Raw genomic sequence first — 8695 nt, forward strand, 5'->3', positions numbered from 1 at the left:
TTCAGTGGGGTTCATAAGGAAAGAGGGGCAATAGAATGATATTGGTAGATGTTCCACTGGTCCCCTGGACTTGCCCTTTTCTGTCTGTCTTTATCTTGGCAAGTTCAGACATGAATGTTAAACTAGGCAAGTCCTCTGTCATAACTGAATACCCCTACAAATGGGAGCAGAAGTGTACAACAAAGGCATGTTCCTAAAGAAGTCCCCTATCCCTAAATCTCCATTGGTAGAATAACTGGGCACAGATGCTTGGAGACCTCAGGCTTACAAAGCTCTATAGGATCTTGACAGAATATTGTAGTCAGCTCCCACATCTTTTGTTTGTTTGTTTGTTTGTTTTGTTTTGTTTTTCGAGACAGGGTTTCTCTGTGTAGCTCTGGCTGTCATGGAACTAACTCTGTAGACCAGGCTGGCCTCGAACTCAGAAATCCGCCTGCCTCTGCCTCCCGAGTACTGGGATTAAAGGCGTGTGCCACCATGCCCGGCCTAGCTCCCACATCTTACTTGTGGCCCTGATAGATCAGTCTTGGGGTGTGGTATTCAATAAACCATCCCTATTGAGACTGGTCTGAGTGGTTTGCACAGTGATTCCCAGACCCCAACATTGTAAAGGGCAAGGAAGCTACTTTTGCAGTTGTAAAGTTGACTGCAGAATCACAGTTAAGAAAGAGGACCATATAAAGCTTCTGTGGCAACCCCTACACACCACCACAAAGAAAGTAACAGCCTAGAAAGGAAGCCATCAAAGGATAAGGATGCTGAAATGCAGGTCTCCATACTTGATGGCTTCTGATGGGGGTGTGGGTAGGACTCGGTTTTTCTTAAGGTACTGGCCACTGAGAGGTTGACTATGCTCCTGTTGGGGTTCATGAGTTGCCCCATAAGCCATACGAACACCGATCTCAGTCAGACAGGGATGGCTTATTGAATGCACACCCTAAAACTGATTGATCAGGGTCATAGCTCAGAATTCTGGGGCTGAGGCTATGGCCATAAACATTTCTGACTTATCAAGGAAAAAAAAACACATAAAAACTACAGTGAGATCATTCGCAGGTGCAGGAAGGGTTACCTGGTGGTAGACTCTGACTCAAGCTATTTTATACATAACAGCTCATACTGACCTTTAATTTGATGGGTTCTATAGAAAGCTTTGTGGAATTTCTTAAGATTAACAAATGTCATAATATACAGAACATAACGGTACGTGATCAGCATGACCTTACTCTGGGTCAAGTTATTTTTCAGTGTCAGGCATCTTACAGCAACAATATGAAATAGCTGGCAGGCATGGAACAAAATGGGTGAGCTATACTAGCAGGGCAGACCTCAACACTCCAGTGACTATATGAAGTTCACAAACTGGGCTTGTTTTGTTTTGTGGTCTTATTTGATTTTTTTTGTGATGAGAAGTCACAAGGGTGATTGGGGTCAGACCCTGGAGAACTGGGAAATGAGTATGATCTGGGTTCATGTTGTGAAATTCCCAAATAATATTTAAAAATACTATGAGGAAAAAACAAAACAAAACAGATCTGAGAAGAAATGGAAGACAGCAGGGTTCAGTGGCCAAACTCAGAGTTGGAAGATTCAGTATAGCTTCCATCACAGGAGGACCCACTGCTCCACCACTGTCGCCTTATCCACAGTCCATGCTTTCTGGCTATCCCATGATCTCCCCCAACCCCATGCCACCCCTGCCACCATGGCTTCCTGTTGTTCATAGTGCTTCTGTGTTTGTAGTGCCTCTTGGTGAAGATGTCGCCACAAACCAGTTCCCCAACTAGTATGTGCTAGCTACAGTCTTAGAACTGATTCTTAGTTACAGAATAACAGACTAGAAAACAGTCTGTATGTCTCAAGTTTTCTATCAAGGTGTAGCTTGAGTAAGGATATTCAGCAAGTATGTTCATTTATTACTTTGGCCAGCCATGGTCACCCATATCTTTAATCTCAGGACTCAGAATTGAGAGCCAGCGTCCAGAGACAGCACAGTTGCACATACTGAGTTCCAGGATCACCAGGGCTATATGGAGACCCTGCCTCAAAAAATTAAATTTGAAGTAGTTAATGTAATCAATTTTACCACCCCAGGTGATATATTCAATTGAGACTGTGTTTTGTGATGTAGCCTAAACAATCCAGAAATCTGGACCTCCCTCATGCCTCAGCCTCCTGAGATGGAATTAAAGGGTCCCTGGTTAACCTTTGCTGATGCACCCTACACATCCAGGTAGGCTGGATTTGACTCCATCACAACCCAGAGCTTTATAAACAACTGGATCTGCACCTGGCTGTCAGACTTGCAGACATCCAGGGTAGTGGGCACAGATCTTCCTCCACACTCCAGACTCTCTTTCATCTACCAGCACACAGTGAACCCCAGTTCCAAGACTCTGTGGCGCACATACAACTCGGGAGGGAACATGTAGAAGATTTGGAGGGTGTGTGCGGGTACCCACTCGTGTTTTGTAGAGGAAACCTGGAGTATTAAGTTTTCAATTCTGCTCAAAATTTTATAGCTAAATGTGTCTCTGGCATGCCCTCTCCATATGAATAGGAATTCATTTGGCACTCAGAGAAAGCCTCACGGAAGGCTGAACCTGCCTCCACCTCTAAGGAAAGAGCTGGCATTGCAGTGACACGCCAAGCACGCGCCTCTTCTTTTTCTTTGTTACTTGTACATAGACTTTGTCTGATACCTAAATATACTTGACACAAAGCTGAGATTTATGAGGAGGTATTGATATGTGTTTATAGCACTAGGATAATAGAAAAAAATTGGGAAGAAAGAGAAATGGAGGGAGTGGCTGAGGTCTCTCAACAGAGAGGGGGTTGGGGCCTTCTCAAAGGAGAGGGGCTTAAGTTATCTTGCCTTTCACTCCAACAGGGGACTCCTCCAATATTCACAGATGTTTCCCCTGGTTATACTTCACCACCAAGGTTTCTCCTTAGGTGAGACTGAACCGGCATCTGTAGGTGAGGAAGGAAGAGTCTGTTGTCTTTGCAATGCTGCAAGAGGCTGTTCCCGGAATCTGCTTACAGCTGAGGCAGAGATTCTCGTTGCACGATAATGGTTTTAATATATTCTTTATTCATTTCTGACCAGAGAGAAGCAACTAAGGTGAAAGCTTGAGAAAACCAAGAATCCAATGTGGATGGAGTGGGAAGAGGGCGGAACAAAGGCCCTCAGGTATTCAGAGGCAACTCTGAGTTTAAAAACCAAGTCTTCTATGCTCAATTTGCAAATCATTGTACAAACTATGGAGAATGAAAAGATACATAAGAAAGAAAGAAAAAAAAAAGTCTTCTATAGTATTTGTTTCTTCTGAGACATATAGGCTTATAAGAGACCTCAGATGTGGACAGCTGTGTCAAGAATAGATTTGTACTCTGTTTTCCCAGGTTTCTGTCCTTTCAAGAGACCCTGAATCTTGGAGACTATTACTGCCTCCCTGGGAGGGAGGAGCCTTGAATCTAGGTAGGGGCAATGTCCCTAGGTAGCACGAGTCCTGTGACAGCCCTCTCTATTCTGTAATATATTTTCTACAACTGAAGACTCCTACACTTAACTTGTAAGTGAGTGTGCTCCACGCTGTTAAGAGCAGGACAGACAGTAATCCTGAGTTTGCAAGCAACTGCTCCTAATTAATCCCTTGGTAACTGAACAGGGGCCACTTCTGCCTTGTCAGTGTGCAGAAAGCCTCCCTAAGATGAGTTCAGATGTACATATGCACAGTGTCAAAGGCACTCATCACAGCCCTTCGTCCCTTGCAGGTCATTCCCGTAGCTCATGGACCGACTCTGAGATCAGGATCTTCCTGCAGGAGTGGGAAGTAGTTGAACAGGAAGTGGGCCACACAGGCAAGAAGACGCAGAAGAAGACCAAGTTTCTTTGTCAGCGCCTCTATCATCGGGGCCTGAAGAAGAGCTGGAAAAGCTGTTTCCACCTACTATGGAACCTGCAGGATCTGCACAGGACTCTCTGTAATGAGAGACCAGGGATTGAACCCTTGTTTTCTCCTTATGCAGAGGCCCTGTACAAGATCCTGGGCTCCAGCCCCCAGGGAAGCCATGTCCCAGGTTAGTCTATTCTGTGTTCCGTTTTCAGGTTCTCTAGAGAGCAGCATCAGCTGACCTGTCCTTCATGAGCACAGAGCAGAACACACAGTGTGGGAATCCCCATTCCCACGGGCCTCCATTGCACACAGCAAAATAAATGTGTGTCCTCTCTGATTGTCTGTGTTCCTCTGTCACCCCAAGCGAATGGAATTTGGACATGCTCAGGGTAGACCATGCCACACAGGACAGGCCATTGCTAGACTTGATTCAGAGAAAGTGAGGGTGACATTCTCATGAACTCTGTTTCTTCTCCCTCTCAGGTCCTTTCTGTAACAGGGCTGGTGACTTAAGTCACAGGGCTTAGGCTGGAGCTCAGAGACTTCTTGAATGGACCCCCTTAGGGCTAAACTCAACCAAACCAACCATCCAAACCTCTAAGATGTATAGCAGAGGCAATTCTTTTTAAAGAAGCTTTGCTGAATAGAAAAACCAGCTCTTCAAGAAAAACAGCCCCACAAGCACTTCCCAAAGTCAGTAATTTCCCAGCCAGCAGAGCCTAACAAGGGAGGTCTGAACTGAGGGGACTTGTGCTGGCCCGACTGGAGCTGAAGGGCCCTTTGCTGGCCTGAAGAGCTAACACCTAGGTCTAAGAACAACTTCCTAAAATGGAGGAAGGGTCTGGATCTGGTGAAGCAGCTTCCATTTCAGATGGAAGGCAGAAATATCTCTTGTATGTGAGCTGAAAGACAGAGGTATGACCAAGGACAGGATAGCATCTAAGCAGACATAGACTGAGAGCAATTCAAAAGCAACAGAACTTCCAATCAGGTAGAAAATGTTTTAAAAGCCGGGCGTGGTGGCGCACGCCTTTAATCCCAGCACTCGGGAGGCAGAGGCAGGCGGATTTCTGAGTTCGAGGCCACCCTGGTCTACAAAGTGAGTGCCAGGACAGCCAGGGTTACACAGAAAAACCCTGTCTCGAAAAAAAACCAAAAAAAAACAAAAACAGAAAATGTTTTAAAATCAGCTGGGCTGTGGTGGCCCTTGCCTTTAATCCCAGAACTTGGGAGGCAGGGCAGAGGCAGGCGGATTTCTGAGTTTGAGGCCAGCCTGGTCTACAAAGTGAGTTCCAGGACAGGCAGGGCTATACAGAGAAACCCTGTCTCAAAACAAACAAACAAACAAACAAACAAACAAACAAAATCCAAACAAACAAACAAAAAATAAAAACAACAAAAAGGAAAATGCTTTAAAATCATGTTTTAATGTTAAAAAAGGAAGAAGAATGTATATGAAAATTCATAGATAGATATAAATTGATAAATTTAAAGAAAAAAGGCATATGAAGATAAAAGACAAAGTAACATAGGACCTCTGGACTTTATCTAATGCCTTTTGAAATGGTTCAAAGATAGGAACAAAAGAAAAAGAGACAAGCCAGGATAAATGAACACATTACCAAGTATGGTTATTTCATATACCTTATATTGGTAATCATAATGGCTTTTTATACCTTCTCAAAAAGAGAGCTTTTAAAAAATTGTAAATTTTATAATTAAAAATGAGGAAGAAAAATAAAGTTACAAAAAATGGAGACAGGCCTTAGGAAAAAAATTAGAACAAGAGAAAGGGAAATATAAAAAATGAAAACAGGCATTAGAAGAAAGTTAAAAAAAACATTATAATTAAAAATAAGGAAAATATTAAGATAATAGAAATACAAGAAGAGAAATAGGAGAAATGGAGATAGTCTTAGAAGAGAAATTAAAAAACATTATAAACAAAGCTGAGAAAGATACTAAGATGCAGACAAGAGGAATAAAGTCAGAGCCCAACACACAACCACATAATGAAAATCAGAAAAGTCAACCAACAGTTGTTAGAAAATAAACCTTAGCTTATCTGGTTAGTATACAACAACTAGCAGAAGACAATAAAAATCAACAAGGATATAAATAATATGGTGGCGACCTGTAGACATTACTGGATTTCAGAAAATATAAAGTGTAGCAAAATACAGAATGCATTTACTATAAGTATCACAGATATTAATTTCCTAGGCAAGTCAAAACAAAATAATCTCCCAACACTAGACAGGTATGACAAGAACGATATTAGACCCTGGACCCCAGTTACAATGGTGTTGATGGTGGAGAGAAGAGGCTGGGGAGACAGATCAGAGAAATAGAGTCAGAGGAAATTTCTCAAGATCAGCTACCAGGCAAAGATCCATACGCTGAGGTACAGATGCAAGTTGTATGTGATGGAGCAACCGTCTCATTGTGTCCTAGGATGGATTTAAATGCTTGAGACGAGGTTACCCAGGTTACTCTAGGCCCTAAAGAAGCAGTCTCTAACTTTTTTTTTTTTACAGAGATTGACTTCAGCTACACAGAAATATATCAGATTCACTAGCTAGGAAAGTATTAGCGGAATCTTTAGCTTTTGAAAATGCTAATGCTGGATGCAGAAATGTGATCAGGGCCTCAAAAGCAAAGTCGGCACCAGTAGATGAATGGGTCAGAAAAGTAGTTGATGTTGAACCTCATTCATACGATATGATTTTAAGAGGAAAAACAATTTCTATAGACTGTGAGACTATCCAAACTCTCAGTTGTCTTAACTGTGGTGAACAAGGTTGAAGTGGAAACGTTTGGTTTCTTTGGAAGTTAATCGTGTCAAATGATGTTTTGCTGAAGTAGACACAGGTGAAAGGATATTTTGCTAAAGCAGACATGTGAAAGGGCACATGATGAAGGAATATAAATCTGACCCCACAGCCAGTGGGAGCTCACGCAATGGCTTGCTTTACTCCAGCTCGCTATTCTTCACTAACAACATGAATGGATTGATCCACCTTACCTTGCATAGCTGAGCTCTGCTTGAGATGACACCATAGAAAGAAATGCACCAAAAACCTGCTGCTGGTGTTCTGGTGGCTTCTTGATGCTTCTTTGGACTGATTGGCAGAGTGTGATGGTTTGTATACGCACGGTTTAGGGAGTGGCACCATTAGAAGGTGTGGCCCTGTTGTAGAAGGTGTGTCACTGTGGGTGTGGGCTCTAAAACCTTCATCCTAGCTGCCTGGAAGCCAATATTCCACTAGCACCCTTCAGATGAAGACGTAGAACTCTCAGATCGTCCTGCACCATGCCTGCCTGGATGCTGCCAGGTTCCCTCTTTGATGATAATGGAATGAACCTCTGAACCTGTAAACCAGCTCCAATTAGATGTTGTCCTTATTAGAGTTGCCTTGGTCAGGCCTATCACAGCAATATCCCAGTCCCTAGTACCAACTTGTGTCTTAGTTACAGTTTTACTGCTGTGAACAGACACTATGACCAAGAGGATTGGTAAGGTTTTCATTCCAGTTAGAAAGCAGGGCTCCTTCTGTCAGAGAGGTTTAGCTACCCTCTACAGGCTTAGGGGATGGGTTTTCCACGGTCCCTATGACCGGCCTCCCAGTTGACACACCAGTTTAGGACTTCGACCCTTGGGTGACTTCTCTCTCTTCAAAGCGGTTTTTGTGACCCCTCCTCTCGGACTTCTGAAGTCATAGAAAAAAGTTTTAGGCTTAAGTAGATCACTTTTTTCTGTGAGTCCGGGACTCACTAGCCTCAGTTGTCTGTGCGACAACCCGGTACATCTAGACTGACTGCTTACTTATATTAGTTATTGAATTATTTTCTTGGGATGCTGGTACAAATTGTTCAACATAACATATCCCCACCACCCAATGGGCGCCTCGTTGTGTTCAACCGTGCCTCTAGGTTCTGCTCTGGGATGTCTCCTGGAAAATCTCAAATCTCTAAAGCAAACACCTGACTTGAGGACATCAAAATTTGTACACTTCTGCAATAAGGTCTGGATTCAGTACACATTAGACAATGGCTCCAAATGGCCACTTAATGGCACATTAGATTGAACCATTTTAAGGGAACTTCACTCAGACGGCCAGCAGTTCGGTAAATGGAAAGTGGTCCCTTATGCCCACGCTTTTACCTATCTTTGTTCCAAACCCTCTCTCTGCTCTTCTTGTTACCCAACTCAATTTCTTCTAGCTAGGAAACCTCTACCAGATGACACTAAAATCCACGATCCAGCTAACGAACCACCTTCTTTCCGCCGCAGACTCGGCTCAACAACCTCTTCTAAAACCCCAGCCCCCTCTTCTCACCAGACTTCCCCAGAGCCTCCTTGCTCAACCTCTCCAGACTCCTCCCCTCCTCCTGTGCCAGCTGAAGGCAGCTCCAAACGTCCTGCACTGGCACCTACTTTCAGCTCTCCCACCACTTGTTCTAAGTCTACAGCTAAACACCCTCTAAGTTCTCCCCGCAGCCAACCTAACCCAGCATCTAAAAGGTCCTTCCTTTAAGAGAAGTTGCTGGGGTAGATGGTCCCTTTCTCACTAAGTGCATTTTCTCAAATAGAAAGCAGACTGGGATCATATAGCTCTAACTCCTCTGCGTTTATTAAAGGATCTCAGTAGATTACTCAGTCTTATAGTTTGACTTTCCATGATGTACATATGATTCTCAGTAATAATTTACTCCCAGACAAAAGCAGGCGCGTTTGGGAACAGGATGAGAATCTTAAAGCCCACAGTGACACACCTACTCCAACAGGGTTACAC

Source organism: Mus caroli, unplaced genomic scaffold (genome assembly GCF_978045245.1).
Source record: "Mus caroli unplaced genomic scaffold, Mus_caroli_1 scaffold_13, whole genome shotgun sequence".
In the NCBI taxonomy this organism is placed as follows: Eukaryota; Metazoa; Chordata; class Mammalia; order Rodentia; family Muridae; genus Mus; species Mus caroli.